At 37.0% G+C, this 17,295-nt stretch overlaps 1 pseudogene; it reads left to right on the top strand.

Annotated features, from left to right (window-relative positions):
- Nucleotides 1-575: 575 nt before the first annotated feature.
- LOC119535258 lies at nt 576-7,584 on the top strand (annotated as a pseudogene).
- Nucleotides 7,585-17,295: the final 9,711 nt, after the last annotated feature.

Raw genomic sequence — 17,295 nt, 5'->3', positions numbered from 1 at the left:
AGTGTTCTCAAGGAGGCTGTGCATGCTCTGAATCAGTGTCCACTCTATGGTGATGATTCTCCCATAGCCAGGTCCAGGAATCAAGGGGTAGAAATGGGAGTGGCACCACTCACTATTTCCCCTAGTGATCCACTAGAAAAATTTTTGCTTCCTGTCCCTGTAAACTTAAGCTCTGCTGGTCTACAGGTCTTAGTTCCAAAAGGAGGAGTGTTCCCCCCAGAACGCACAATTCTATTGAACTGGAAGGTAAGGCTGCCACGTTGCCATTTTGGGCTTCTCATGCCTATGAATCTACAGGCAAAGAAAGGGATTACTCTACTGGTTAGGGTGATTGATCCAAACTATCAAGGGAAGATAGGACTGCAACTACATGATGGAAGTAAAGAAGGGTTTTCTTGGAATACAGGAGATCCCCTAGGGCATATCTTACTACTACCATGCCCTGTGTTTAAAGTCAATGGAAAACTGCAACAACCCAATCCAGGTAGGACTATCAATGGTCCAGAAACTTCAGCAATGAAGGTTTGGATCACCCCACCGGCCTAAGAACCATGGCAAGCCAAGGTGCTTGCTGAATGGGAACATGGAATGGGTAAGAGGGAAGAAGGTAGTGATAAATATGAATTATGACCAGTAACTAGTACAAAAATAAAGACTGCAATGGTATGAATATTTCTTCTTTGTTTTCTTATGAGTAGCTCTGTATTTGTTCATGAAACAAATATCTCTATTCTTATCCCCATTATCATATGACATAAATTGTATTGTTCACATCATAGTATTTAAGTTTATAGCATTATTTAAGTTTAAGAGTGAATATTACCCAAGGACTTACATCCTATTCCAGAGAGATTCAGTGTTTCTGGTTATACGTAGGACAGTTGAGTACTGATAGGTGAAAAATACGTCTGTTATGGATTTTTATTTAGAGATTAAGTATAACCATGTGATGTATAGAGCTGCCAAGTTGACAAAGGTTAGGCTGTGATGGTTGGGTTCATGTGTCAACTTGGCCAGGTGATGGTGCCCAGCTGTCTGGTCAAGCAAACACTGGCCTAACTTACTATAATGACATTTCACAGACTTAAATCTTCAGTAAGTTGATTTCATCTATGGTTGATTACATCTATAATCAACTAAAGGGAGTGTCTTCCACAATGAGAGACATTTAGTCCAATCAGTTGAAGTCTTCAAAAGGAGAGGAGATGAATTCAGCAGTCAGAAGAGAGAATTTTCATCTGTACTTCAGCCAGGCAGCCTCTCCTGGGGAATTCATTGAAAATCTTCATTGGAGTTGCTAGCTTCCGGACTGCCCTATGGAATTTTGGACACCATGCATCCCCACAGTTGCATGAGACACTTTCATAGAACCTCATATTTACAGCTATGTTCTTTTGGTTCTATTTCCTACAGTACCCTGACTAATACAGTAGCATATGAGGTTATCATCTCTGGAGGTTTCAAACCCAACTCAGTAGCAGAATTATCTAGGACGCTTATTAAAAATAGAAATATCTCCCATCCCAGCATTGGAATTCTGTTTCAGTAGATGTGTGATGAATTCTAGAAATCTATGTTTTCAAAAATTATCAATCACAAATTATGGATCAGCTGGTTCATGGGCCAGGATTGGGAAGCCATGGATCCATTAATACCCTTTATAAATATTCATTGAGTTATGTTTCAATTCTATATCACCCAAAATGCCTTCTTCAAACATTATTTCCTGAAAAGGGATTTTAAAAGTATGAACTAAAGTCAAATATATTTGACAATTATTGCATATTAGATGCCATCATATTCAAGTATTAACTAAAGTCAAATATATTTGACTAATTATTGCATATTAGATGCCATCATATTCAAATAATGGATGTGAAAATTTCTTAAAGAAGAAATCTATTTGAATTTTTAAGCCAATGTATTCCAAACTTTTATGACCACGTACAATTTTTTTCATAACTCTTAGCAGTTTCCTAGAACTGGAGATCTTGGTCCTGACTGACTCTTTTGAATGCTTCCTGTATTCACCTTCTAGACACAATGATTTTTTTTCCTGCAAGGTGACCTCTGAAGGAATGTGGGTCTGAACATAGTACTGAGGATCAGCCTGTGAGGATCTGTGCTGTGTTTAGGTACAGAAAGTGAAGGTCACTGTCTCCACTCTTCAATGCTGTGTCACCTGGAGATAGCAAATCCAACCCACCCCTGCCCCAAGAGATGTCAGCATTCCTAGAAAAGCTTCATGGGATGGCATCATTCAATTAGACAATCTTGTAGATTTGGGATAAAAGAAATTCCTCTGCCTGCTCATTGCATGAAATCAATCAAATTTCTCTGCCACATGGGCTTTAAAAAAAAAAAAAAAATTTCTCGCTTGAACCTGGAAAGAATTACAAAACCCACCACCAACACAGTATGTAAGCTTTAAATGGTTTCCCAGTTGTGTTAGGAAAAAGAGACACTGGAGACATTCTAGAAGAAAATGTTCCTAGGAACAGAAATGTGATCAATATGATGGCTAAAATGAAAATGAATAAAAGATAAAATGTTCAAGGTGCTACTTAGTAGGTCATTTGAAGATTAAGATAAAAAACAAAATTCATTGGTTATTCATTCAATGGTTATCTCAAACTATTGCTTTACAAAGAGGAATTTCCTGACTTTCTTTCTCTAGAACTCTGTTTAGCACTCTATGTGCATGACAATAATCTCAAGAGACAAAGGACTTAATGGGATGTTTATACAGTTACGAAAATTTCCTCCTAATAAAAGAAAATAAAAAGAACATTATAAGCAAGATCTTTAGTGGCTAATGCATAGACAAGATTTTATTTATTATTCATTCATTTTCTTCTCCTTGGAAAAAAATTAATATTGTTTTTTAAAAGAAGCTATACAAATTAAATGAATATCTTTTACAAATTGTATTTTAAACCATTATTTTTGCTAAAGTCAAGCCTCTGTTACTTGAAAAACAATACAACCTAGAGATCATAAAGACTTTCAAGCACAGTTATAGAAATGTTTTGTTTGTAAATTAAATCCTCCAGTAAATTGAAGGAAAAGTTTCAATATAGTCAAGACTTAGTGGAATTAACACTGAGAATAATAAGGATTTGGGGGGATTATGTGAAACTACTTAATTGCATCAAAGTGTTTTATATTATTGAATGAATACTGCTATTTCAATAAAGCAATGAGCTGTTTTTAGAGTTAATGTGTAGCTTATAAAGGTTTATACTTAATTGAGTCACAAAAAGCATACCAACCTCTCTTAGCTTAACATTTCAATGGAATTCTAACTAATTCTGATCATGGACTCCTGTTAATAGTCTGAATATCAATATTTATCTGATATGGGACCTCATCTGGAATCTATAGACACTAAGGGATTCCTTGATGGTCCTCAGTGGCTCAATGGATCCCTGAAATTGTAAGCAAAGTTCTCTGTTAATTTGCACTGTTTTTGGTCCAGAAAAGAGAATGACAAGGAAATCCCTAGCATCAGCTGATAAAGAGATCCATGACCTCATGAAAAACTAAGAGCCATTGATGTAATGAAAGTTTTTTTTTTTTTCCTTAGGCTAGTCAATGCAAGCCTAGTCCATGAAATATTTTAAAAAGTAAAAAAGAAAATCAGAAAAGAAAGAAACTAATTTTCTTCATGTGAACTTTAGAAATTGCCTGGTCCTCAGCATTGTAGGTCAGAAACGAGCTTTCTAGAGTTCATCCAGGATTGATCAGTATTAAAAGAACTGACTGAACCTCACAAAACTGACAAGGCATTCATGGATGACCCAGATGCCAATTTCAACCTTTATACTGGGGTGTATTTTTTTTCCTAGTGAAAGGAATACATATAACCATTATACAATGTCCCAGTTCTCTTTTCAAAAATCTGACAAATGAATAAGAAATGAGAAAATGGCTCAAGGAGACTTGAATCATTGCAAATTGAATTGAATGATATTGAATGATATTTTCTCAAAGCTATAGAAGAAAACATCCCCCAAATAGATCACAACTTTGATCATAAGAACACATGTATCTACCACCTGAAGTTTGTATGCCTTGGGCAGTGCTCAATAAAAATTCTGTCTCTATATTTCTCCATTTTCAAGATTCCAAGTGAACCATTGGTCTGCTGACATTTAGCTCATAATTACTCCATAAATACAATTAATAACTCTTTAAAATTGTTATTTTCCATCAGTTACATACCTGTTAGTACTTTTTGAAGGTATGTTTACTCTTGACATGGAAATTTATTTCATTATTAAAAGCCAATATACTGCAAGACAACTCTTTAGGTAATTAGGTTTGGGAAATGTTTAAATGTATCCATATGGTGATTTTCACTTATTATGCTTTCAAATGAATATTAAATCCAAATTCTGTTGGACTTCACTGCATTTACCAGCATAAAAGCAAAGTGAAATAAAATGGAGAGATTATAAAAACTGCCAAATTCTGGTGAATAATGTAAATATTTGAGAATGTATTTAATGCTAATTAGAGCTGTCTGTGTTATGTGTGTTATTTTTTGTTTATTTTTATGTTTTGTATATATTTATATTTTTCCAGGAGCACAGTCCACAATTTAAAAGCTGCATCAGTTTGATATGTAATAGAAATCATGCATTTTGAGGGAAGGCATTTTCCTAAGTTAAAGTTTGTTTGATATCATAAAATTTTATATTTAATTTCTGATTGTCTTCCTTTTCTATCCTTACACCCAAAAAATGACTCTTTCTGATTGTCATAAGATGTTGAATACAGAAAGTCACATCATAAAACTATTGTTTTTTCTGGTTTCACAGGGTTTTTGTCATATATGGCAGTTTCCTGATATCAACATTTCTGCAGATTTCCTGAATCATAAAAAGAGAACAAAAGAAAAAATGTTGCAATATTTATACACTGCCTGCCATACACCAGAATTTTAATATAATCAGTGGTCATTTTTTTAATCCCTAAATGTGTGTTTCTTCCCATAGCAGATGTGTAACATTGTAGAACAGGCATACATGTTCTTAAAAATTTGATACTGTGTCAGATCTTTTCCAGGTTTTTGCCATAACCCCAGTAGATCAAAAGTCACACTGTAAAGAACTAATCAGTTTGTAAATTACACAATGGCATATAAGAACACTGTAGGCAAAAAATATCCACACCCTCCCCAGAGAGGCAGGAACCTTCCAGGAGAAGCTGCCTTGGAGTGAGTCCCTCCTCTACTCCCCTAAGAGCACAAACTCAGAATCTCCCCACTCCAGAAGAGAGATCAGAGAACACTTCCAACTGCAGACCTTCATTGGTGGTTTGTACCCTCAAAAACTCTACTTCAGACAGTCTCTAATCATCCCCACTGGGACACTTTGGCCCATCTTTGAACTCTCCTGTCTTCTCTGCCTCCCTAACTAGCTCTCTGTATTATCTCAAGAACTCTGAATTGTTATTTGAAATGAGATGATTTTTCAGGGTTCTGGGCTTCTGATTCACTATTTTTTCAACTCTGCTGCAGTACAAGGGACCCAGATTCCATTAGGGAGAAGCTGAGCTACAGATGTTTATAACAGGAGCTTATTCATTGTCACTTGCTCTGCTTCCTTACAGCTTCACCTCAACCATCTGGACATTTGAGAACTAGGACAGTGGTGGAATCATTCAGGTCAAATAAATAGCAAGTATCTGGGGACTATAATGATTGATGCTATCTCAGAGGTGTGCTCTGTGGTTGTCTTTGCTTCCTAATTATGCATCCTGCTGGGGATGAGAACAGATATAAAAACAGAGAACTGCTTTGTCTCTTTTATCCAGAGGATCTGGGCATGCACCGTGTCTCACAACTGCCCCCTCTAGTGAACTCTCAAGAGCAGCCAACCAGGCTGTGCCCATTAGAACATGAAACCACATTTTCGGAGGGGTCTGGCACATTTTCCATCAGAAACATAGGCATGGCTTCCACAATTTCCACAGAAGCTCCCAGAGGAAGCAGGTGCTTTTTCCTTCTGAGATCTTTTAGTCCAAATATGAGAGCTAACCAAGTTGCCTTCTTTTATTTTACCACAAATTCTGGTTAGACATGTAACATCTAGTCTTTTGTTGACTATTATTCTGGTAATGCCACTCTTTATTTAACCCCTGGAAAGGGAAGTATATATTCTCCATTAATGCTGAACATCTATGCTCATCATTAATATTATATATGAATAGTTCCAGGGAAAAGTGATGCAAAGTTAGATGCAAATTTTATGGACAAATTATCTACAGAGGTTAAGGATTTGGTTATCAATTTTTACATTGGTGCAGAAACATCAATACGGTATAGATTTCTTTGGGAAAGATGTTACTGAAAAGTTAAGAAATTTCCTTATTATGGATTTAATTTCATTATATATAATAATTTTCCTACCCAAAGGAAATTATAGTAGGATATATTGTGGAGTGATGTTACATTTCAGGAATTCTAACATATATTAGAATTATTGTATGTTATATGTTAATTTATTCTATAAATTATATATTTAATTCTTGTTAGCACAGCCACAATGCCTACTAAATCTAAAAGAGCATATTTATTGCAATGGAATATGAACCCAAATGCATACTAAATCTGTCTTATGTTTATCTTTCAGTAAATACAGCATGAAGGACAGTGTCAAGCACCTAAAATTTACTCAGGAAATATGTGTAAATGTTAGATATTCTGTACTAAGAAGGAAAGTTTTTTAGTGGCAACTCACTCCATGCTACGCCTGCAATACAGTGTACCAGATGCTGGTAAACCTCCTGAATTCAGCCAATTTCATCTTCTTTGCTGGCTGCATAACACAGAACTTTCTCTTCTTAAGTTTTGCTCTAACAGAATGCCTTCTCCTAGACATGATGTCCTATGATCTGTATGTGGCCATCTGCCACCCTCTCCAATATTCTGCCGTCATGAGCTGGAGAGTCTATGGCACCCTAAGAGTAACTTTCTGGGCATGTGGCTCCCTCCTAGCCCTGGTCCATGTGAGCCTCATCCTGAGGCTGCCCTTCTGTGGGCCTCATGAAGTCATCCACTTCTCCTGTGAATCCCTGTCTGTCTTCAGGCTGGCCTGTGCTGACGCCTGGCTCAGCTGACTCATCAACTTCATTGCCTGTGTGTTTATCTTAGTGGGGCCTCTGCTTGGTGCTCATCTCCTACACCCTCATTCTCGTTGCCATCCTGTGGACTTCAGTCTGAGGAGGGATATAGAAAAGATTTCTCCACCTGCTCCTCCCACCTCTTCTTGATCCAGCTCCTCTTTGGCAGCGCCATCGTCATGTACTTAGCCCCCAAATTCCAACATCCTGAGAAGCAACAGAAGATGCTTTTCCCATTTTACAATCTTTTCAACCCTATGCCAAACACTCTGATTTAGAGCCCGAGGAACTCAGAGGTGAAGGTTCCCTGAGGAGAGCAGTGTGCAAGTAGAGTCACACCTAGTTCATGGGACATTTAAATCACCAGCCTAAGTAGCCTCCTGGAGACTTGGGGCTGATTAGGGTCTGATCACTGCTAGAAAGTTCCCTGCTGCCTTCTTATCTGTACCTTCATGACCCAAGTGCCACCCTCTCCACTTCCTTTGCAGGAAAATTTGTTAGCTTTGTGCATTCATACACTTTTTATCAGATGTGATTTTATCATATATTAATTAATTCTATTATTGCTCATTGAATTCAGAATCAGTAAAAATAAAATTGATTTTAATTATTTTTCTGTGTTCAGTAGTTGAATACAGTCTCTCTACCTCCCTTAACTGGCTATGCAAACTCACTGACCACATATGTCACCATATTTGGAAAGAAAGAAAAAAGTTGTGACTAAGTGAAGTGATTCCCAATACGCACTGGTACACTTGTCCATTCTCTGACAATTGTACTTGCTATGTTAAAGAATTACTCAGGGGTGCTGCATGCTGTTGAGAAGTTTTGTATGAAAAATATTGATTATTATTAGGAGTTAATAAATCAGCTGAGTGAATAAACAAAGTTAAAGCAAGGTACATAAGAGCAGAGAGAGAGGAGAAGAAAAAACATGCAGACAGTATGGGAGCAGAGAATACTGTTTACAAATTTCAGGGTAAACTAATTAGCTGATAGCTAGCAAGAGGCCACACTCAGCATTCTCTCCTTGAGTAGACTGATAATGAATATAAAGGAAAATAATTTGGGTTTTTTAACAGCATCTCCGGAAAACTTAGAGTGTTTACCCGTGAAATATATAAATACTTATGTGTGTATATGTATGTGTGTATATGTCACACACACACAGGTACTATCTCTATATAATGTTTTCCCATGTCTTTGCATCAGCACTTCTACCTTAGTTAAGACAGATGTGCATCATTTTCCGCATTAGAATTTCTTACCCTTGAATAAGGTTTTATTTAGCAAATAGTTTAAGTACTTAGTTAGCTATTCAGCCTTAGTGGTAGATTGATTTATGCCGATTAAATCTAGTTTACAAATCCAGTGGGCAGCAATGACTCCCTGTGCTGGTTTGGATGTATTATGTCCCCCCAAATGCCATGCTCTTTATTGCAATCTTGTGGGGGCAGATGTATTAGTGCAGATTACATTGGAATCTTTGGATTAAGTTGTGTCCATGGAAATGTGACCCACCCAATTGTAGGTGATAACTCTGATTAAATTATTTCCATGGAGGTGTGGCCTGCGCATTTAAGGTGGGTCTTAATACCCTTGCTGCAGTCCTCTATGAAAGGGCAAGAGACAGACAAAACTCAGACAGCTCAGAGAAGCTAAGAGAGAAATGACGTGGGGCATTTTGGACAGAGAGAGCAATTTTGAAACTGGACCCCAGAAAAGAAGGATCAGCAGATGTTACCATGTGCCTTCCCGTGTGACAGAGGAACCCTGGATGTCACTGGCCTTTTTTCAGAGAAGGTATTGTCCTGTTGATGCCTTAAGTGGGACATTTTCATAGCTTAGAACTGTAAATTTGTGAACTAATAAAAACCCATTGAAAATTCTAATCAATTTGTGGTATATTGCATTCTGGCAGCTTTAGCAGAATTTCAGCTTTAGCCTGAATTTTGCCTAGACTATTTTGTTCCTCAGCCCTCTGTATATATGTGTGTGTGTGTGTGTGTGTGTGTGTGTGTGTATCAACACACACTTCTCACATAAGCAATGACTGAAAGCTGTTCAGAATTTTGTGGCACCATGAAAAACTGTATCAAGGTGTTTCTTTAAAAATATCCCTTTTATCTATTTATTTTATTATTCAACATTATGCTAGTGTATTTAAGCAAGGTAACCTATGTTATTAATCAAAATATTTGAATGAGAAACCAAAGAGCACACAAAGTAAACCATGATTCCTGAAACTGCAAGACATAAACAAAAAGCCAATGTATTTTGCAGTAAATTGATGGTCTTTACACTGTGAACTTTTCGTGGAGGATTTTAATACTTTAGTTTTAGAGTCACGAGCACTTGCTCATCCCTTTTATCTCCACAATAATGTTAAACAATGTATTAGTTAAGGTAAACACTGTACTAGTTTCCTATCTGCTAAAACAAACACCATAAATGGGCTGGTTTACAACAGAAATTTACTGGCTCACAGTTTCAAGGATAAAAGTCATATTCCTCCCAGTGTCTATATCTTCTGACCGGCCAGCAATCTTTGGGCTTCTGTGACTTTTTCCTTGGCGTGGCAATGTAGACAGCGGCATCTTCTCCTTTCTCTTCCGGGTTCTGTTGACTTCTAGCTTCTGGCTGCTCCCCATGACTTCTCTTTTCCATATCCAATATCGTTTGCTTATAGAGACTTCAGCCAAATTAGAGTAAGGCCCACCCTGAATCTGTCTGTGCACACTTTAACTAATAACATCTTCGAAGAGCCTATTTACAAATGGGTTCACACTCACAGGACCAAAGTTTCAGGACCTAAACATGCCTTTCACGGGGAACATGATTCAATCCCCAACATACCCTAAGAGATAAACCCTCAAATCACAGTGATTTAAAAAATGAAAGCATATTTTGTACTCATGTAAAGTCCTATGCAGCTATGGGAAGCAGCTGTCCACATGGCTCTTTGGGAAACCAGGCATCTTCCATCTTGTGGCTCCATAAACCCAGACATGACTCGGAGGCCTCCACGTCCAGTCATTTTGGGGAAGAGTGAGTCTGGAGGAGACATGCTCACTTCATACCCACTGCAGTCCTAGAAGTGGCACAAAACCCTTCTGCTCATATTCGTTAGGTAAGAACATGACCCCATCTATGTGAGAAACTGAGTATTGTAGTCCCATTCCGGTAGCTACATTACAGAGACAACTGTACATAAAGAAGAGGAGTGCACATCTTTTAAGGAGCTAGGTCTTAGTTAAGATAACACTAAGGATCTTCTGGTTGACCAATATGGCAGTGTAGGATGTTCTAGGATTCTGTTTCCAATAAGAACCTTCAAACAACCAGCCAAAACTGGCAGAGCCATCTTCCTCAGATCTTCAGAAAATAGTTAGAGGGCTGTAGAAATAGGATGAGTGCCAAGTCAAGAAAACACAGATTAAAAATTGGTAAGGGATCTCTGCTACTCAACAATGAATATTAAGTATAGAATTACCATATAACCTGGCAATCCCACTTATAGGTATATACCCAAAATAATTGAAAGCAGGGACACAAATAGATATTTGAATGCTAATGTTCATAGTGGTGTTATTCACAATTGCCAAAAGATTGAAGCAACCTGTTCTGGTTTGCTAGAGCTGCCATTATGCAAAACACCAGAAATGGATTGGCTTTTACAAAGGGGGGTTATTTGATTACAAGTTTACCGTCCTAAGGCCATAAAAGTGTCCAAGCTTATACCTTCACTGAAGAAGGGTCGATGGCATATGGAACACCTCTGTTAGCTGGGAAGGCACAGGCTGGCATCTGCTGATCCCCAGGTTGTGTTTTGTAATTACTTTCTCCAAAATGTCTCTCTCAGCTCCTGTGCATTCTCAGTTCTTTCCTCCAGGACATTTCTCACTAAGTGCCTGGGGGTCCTGTCTTAACATATCCCGGGGCAAACTCTGGGCTTCATCTCCAAACGTCCTTCTGTCTGCATCTTCAAGCATCTCCAAGTGTCAGCATCAGCAAGTGTCTCTCCAGAAGTTTCCCTTATAGGGCTCCAGTGATTTAATTAAGACCCACTCTGAATGGGTGGGGTCAAATCTCCACGAAAACATTCAATCAAGAGGTCACACCCTAATCAGAAAGGTTCATCAATCTGCCCCTACAAGATTGCATTAAAGAATATGGTATTTTCTGGAGAACATAACATATACAAACTGGCACACAACCCAAGTGTCCATCAGCTGATGGATAGATAAACAAATACATATACACAATGGAATATTATTCAGCTTAAAAAGGAATAAAGTCCTGATACATGTGACAACATGGATGAAGCTTGAAGACATCATCTTGAACGAAATAAGCCAGAAACAGAAGGACAAATATTGTATGATCTCACTGATATGAAATAATTAGAAAAAAATATTGATAGAGTCAGGAACTACACTATAGGTTATCAGGGCAAGCATGGGCATAAGGAATGGAGAGTTAATGCTTATGTTGTACAGAGTTTCTATTTGGGATTATGGAAAAGTTCTGGTAATGGATGGTGGTGATGGTAGCACAACATTGTGAGAATAATTAACAACACATGTATATCTGAATGTGATCAAAAGGAGAAATGTTAGATTGCCTATATGGCAATAGAATAAACATTTTTTAAAAATCCATGCAACTACACTACATAAACAGTGAACCTTAAGTGAAACCATGGATTATAGTTGGTAGTACAATTATAAAAATACGCTATCATCAATTGTAACACATGTTCCACATCAATGCAAGGTGTTAATAATAGCTTGGTACATTGGAATCCTGTTATTTCATGCATGATTGTTCTGTAACCCTCAACTTCTCTAATAAAGAAAAAAATATGGAGAACTATGGGAGGGGAAGAAGGATACATTAGAACTCTGTACTATCTGCATGATTTTTCTGTAAACCTACAGCTGCTCTAATCAATAATTAATTAGTTAATTAATTTTTTAAAAGATAATAATAGCAGCTGAAACAAGTAGACCTGAAAAATATGCCTTTAGAAATCTGCTTCTTTCATTCCTTTTTTTTTAAGGTTTCCAAATGAACCGCTCATAATTACTCAAGAAGTATAATTAAGTACATACCACTTTCATTCTCCAGCAATTACAATTTTGTTATGCTAACCTGAAGATATATTCATCCATGTCCTAGATGTTTCTCATATCATTATAAGCTACTTATTTACAAGACATCTCTTATGGTAATTTACTTTGAGAGATGGTTAAATGCATCCATTTTATGTTGACTTTTATCTGTGTTATTCTCAGATGAACTTTATGGATTCTAGGAGTACTTTAGTCTAACCATAAAAGTTATAAGCATACACTCTTACAGATACATAGTTTCCAAATATTATCTCCCATTGAGTAGGTTCTCTTTTCACCCTCTTGGCAAAGTCCTTTGAAATGAAAAAGAATTCCATTTTGAGAAGGTCCCATTTATCTGTTTTTTCTTTTATTGCTTGTGCTTTGGGTATAAGGTTTAAGAAATCACCTCCTACCACAAGATCTTGGTGATGCTTCCCTACATTTTCTTCTGGAAGTTTTATGTTTCCAGCTTTTAATTCAGGTCTTTGATCCATTTTAAGTTAATTTTTGTATTAGAAGTGAGATAGTGTTTCACTTTCATTCTTTTGGATATGGATATCCTGTTCTCCAGCATCATTTGTTGAAGAGACTATACTGTCCCAGTTGGGTGGAATTGGCAGCCTTGTCAAAAATCAATTGAACACAGAAGTGAGGGTCTATTTCTGAACTCTATATTAAACTCCATTGGTCAATATGTCTACCTTTATGGCAATGCCATGCTGTTTTTACCACTGTAGACTTTGTAATATGCTTAAAATCAGGCAGGAAGCTAAATACAGAACTGCCATGTGATCTGGCAGTCCTGCTTCTCAGTATATACTCAGAAGAACTGAAACCAGGGATGGGAGTAGATATCTGCACACTGATGTTCATAGCGGATTATTTGCAATTATGATAAAAAGGAAAAAAACCCAGTTGCCTATCAACCAAAGAATGGATAAACAAAAAGTGGTATATACATACAATGAAATATTATGCAGCTGTAAAAAGAAATGGAGTCATGACACATGTGACTACATGGATGATCCTTGAGGATGTTATGCTGAGTGAAATGTCAGACACAAAAGGACAAATATTGTGTGACCTCACTAATATGAACTACATATAACTAGGAAATTCATGGTGTTAATTTCTAGAAAATAGGCCTCCAGAAGAGACAATGAAGGGAGAGAATGGGAAACTGATGTCCAATTTGTGCAGAATATGCAAAAAGATTGATTATAAATGTTTGGAAACAGGTAAGGTGATGGGAGTACATTATAGTGAGTGTAATTAACAGTGATGACATGTGAGTGCAATTGAGGTTGAAAGGGAAAGTTTAGGGTCAGGTATGTCACTAGATGGAAAGCCAGAGGATGAAACATGGGAAACCATGACATAGTGACACCATACAATGATTTATGATGAATGTGCAACTCTGTGAATATGCTAAAGACATTGATTGTACACTTCAGATGGATTGTTGGATATGTGAATTTATCTCAATAAAATGGCATTTAACAGAAAGGAATAACACACAGAAAAAAAGTTAGAAATGTACTATGAAATCAAATGTGCAACACTAGCAAATAGCATAAATGTTTTAATTTCAACTAATACTGACTGTGTTGTGTATGTGTTGAGCTGCTTTGTATATATTTTGTAATATATATTTTTGTAATAGTAAACATTGTAAAGATAAAGGTTACTTCAGTTTAATTTTAACAGAATCTAAATAATTTTGAATTATAAATATTGTTGTTCATGTTCTTAAAGGGTTTTCCTAAGTTTTAGTTTGTGTGACATTCCCAAACATAACATTTAATTACTGATTTTATTAGTTCTGATTTTTCATTTTTATATCCTCAAATGTCTGTTTATAACCAGTTCCTAAAGTTTTGATTATAGAAATGTAATATCTGAAACCATTCAGCCTTCCAAGTTGCTACTTGCTCATGACAGGCAATTTCCTGATTTCCACATCCTGGAAGATAATATAAATACCTGAGGCCATATTTCAATTAAGACCTGACTGTTTTCTGTGTGCTGATTTGCTTTGTATACATTTATATTTTGTATACATTTATGTTCCCCTATAACCACTGTTAGAAGCCACCCACAACTTAAGCTTGATATGCAATAGGAAGCATATACTTTTGAGGTGATAAATTTCTTTTTTTTTGGTGATAAATTTCTTAAGTTTGAGTTTGCTTGGCATTATAACATTTAAAAAAAATTTTTTTAATTGTGACTGTTCCCATATGATACAATTATCCAAAGATCCAAAGCATACAATCAATTGCCCCCGGTACCCTCATACAGCTGTGCATCCATCACCACAATTTATTTTTGTTCAATTTTTAGCATATTTTCATTGCTCCATTAAAGAAATAAAGACAAAGAAGAAAAAAAAATGGAAAGGAAACTCAAATCCTCCCATATCCCTAACCACGCCCCCTCCATTGTTGACTTGTAGTATTGGTAAAATACTTTTGTTACTGTTTATGAAAGAACATTGAAATACTACTAACTGTAGTATATAGTTTGCAATAGGTATGCATTTTTTCCTCATATGTCCCTCTAATATTAACTTCTAGTTGGAGTGTCACATATTTGTTCTAGTTCATGAAAGAGATTATTCTAGTATTTGTACAGCTAATCTCGGACATTGCGCACCTAAAGGCTTACTGTTTTATACATTCCTGACTTTTAACCTCCAACTTTCCTTCTGGTGACATACATGACTCTGAGCGTCCTCTTTCCACCACATTCACACACCATTTAGCACTGTTAGTCATTCTCACAACATGCTACCATCACCTCTGTTCATTTCCAAATGTTTTAAGTTCATCCTAGTTGAACATTCTGCTCATACTAAGCAACCACTCCCCATTCTTTAGCCTTGCTCTATGTCTTGGTAACTTATATTTCATGTCTGTGAGTTTACATATTATAATTAGTTCCTATCAGTGAGACCCTGCAATACTCATCTTTATGTGTCTGGCTTATTTCTCTCAGTATATTGCCCTCAAGATTTCATCATCAACCCATTTTTTTTTTAAGATGGTTTTGTTCACACGCCATACATTCCATCCTAAGTAAACAATCAATGGTTCCCTGTATAGTCACATATTTTTGTGTTTACCACCCTCACCACTATTTATATAAGGACATCTACATTTCTTCTTCAAAGCAGGAAGAAGAGTCAAAGATGGTAGAGAGGCAAAAGAAAAAGAAAAAAGAAAGAGAGAAAAAAACGACAGCTAGGAAGCAGCGAAAGTAAAGATAACCTTAGATAAAAGCAGAATAAAGAGTCAGACAACACCACCAATGCCAAGAGTCTCACACTCCTCCCCTATGCCCCCCTCTTACCTGCATTTACCTTGGTATATTGCCTTTGTTACATTAAAGGAAGCATACTACTATGATTCTGTTAATTATAGTCTCTAGTTTATATTGATTGTATTTTTCCCCCCAACACCTCCCTATTTTTAACACCTTGCAAGGTTGACATTCATTTGTTCTCCCTCATGGAAAAACATATTTGTTCATTTTATCACAATTGTTGAGCTCTCTAGGTTTCACTGAGTTATACAGTCCCAATCTTTACCTTTTCTCTTTTCTTCTGGTGTCCACATGCTCCTAACCTTATTCTTTCAACCATATTCATAGTTACCTTTGTTCAGTGTACTTACATTGTTGTGCTACCATCACCCAAAATTGTGTTCCAAACATCTCACTCCCGTCTTTTCCTTTCAGTCTGTAGTGCTCCCTTTAGTATTTCCTGTAGGGCAGGTATCTTGTTCATGAACTGTCTCATTGTCTGTTTGTCAGAGAATATTTTGAACTCTCCCTCATATTTGAAGGACAGTTTTGCCAGATATAGGATTCTTGGTTGGTGGTTTTTCTCTTTCAGTATTTTAAATGTATCACACCACTTCCTTCTTGTCTCCATGGTTTCTGCTGAGAAATCCGCACATAGTCTTATCAAGCTTCCTTTGAATGTGATGGATCGCTTTTCTCTTGCTGCTTTCAGGATTCTCTCTTTGTATTTGATATTTGATAATCTGTTTAGTAAGTGTCTTGGCATAGGCCTATTCAGATCTATTCTGTTTGGACTATGCTGCACTTCTTGTGTCTGTAATTTTATGTCTTTCATAAGATATGGGAAATTTTCATTGATTATTTCCTCTATTATTGTTTCTGCCCCTTTTCCCTTCTCTTCTCCTTCTGGGACACCCAAGGCATGTACATTCCTGCATTTCATTTTGTCATTCGATTCCCAGAGACATTGCTTATATTTTTCCATTCTTTTCTCTGTTCTTTTGTGTGTAGGTTTCCAGGTGTCTTGTTCTCCAGTTCTTGGGTTTTCTTCTGCTTCTTTAGATCTGCTGTTGTATGTCTCCATTGTGTCTTTTGTATCCTGCATTGTGCCTTTCGTTTCCATAGATTCTGCCAGTTGATTTTTCAAACTTTTGATTTCTGCCTTATCTACGCCCAGTGTTTTCTTTATAGCCTTTGTCTCTTTTGCCATATCTTCTCTAAACTATTTGAATTGATTTAGTATTAGTTGTTTAAATTGTGTATCTCAGTTGAAGTGTAAGTTTGTTCCTTTGGTCATAACTTCGTTTTTCTTACTGTAGGTTGTAGTTTTCTGCTGTCTAGGCATCTGACCTCCCAGGCCACCCCAATCAGGTTTTCCCAGATGAGAACAGGCTCAGGTCCCAGAGGGAAGAAATATTCAATATCCAGTTTCTCTAGTGGTGTGTCTTAGAGGATTGACGCACCCTGTGCTTTTCTGCCCATCAGGTGGCACCTGTCAGCCTGTGACTACAGATGGGTGTATGTGGCTGTGGCCGACGGTTGTTTTCCCCCAGGCTCTGAGGTCTGATTCTGAATGAAAGGTGGGTAGTAGAGCTGGGCCCTACCTCTTTCCTCTTGGGAAGATATGCCCCCTAGAGAGAGGTCATTTGCAAAAAATACATTTTTTGTTTCTCTGACTCTGCTATCTCCACCCTTGTCTAGGTCAGAGTGCTGGGAGTTTAAAATGACTGAGGCTTTCTCTACTGCC

Source organism: Choloepus didactylus, chromosome 5 (assembly GCF_015220235.1).
Source record: "Choloepus didactylus isolate mChoDid1 chromosome 5, mChoDid1.pri, whole genome shotgun sequence".
In the NCBI taxonomy this organism is placed as follows: Eukaryota; Metazoa; Chordata; class Mammalia; order Pilosa; family Megalonychidae; genus Choloepus; species Choloepus didactylus.
Note: the sequence above shows the minus strand (reverse complement) of the source record. Positions and strands in the feature narration are given on the sequence as shown.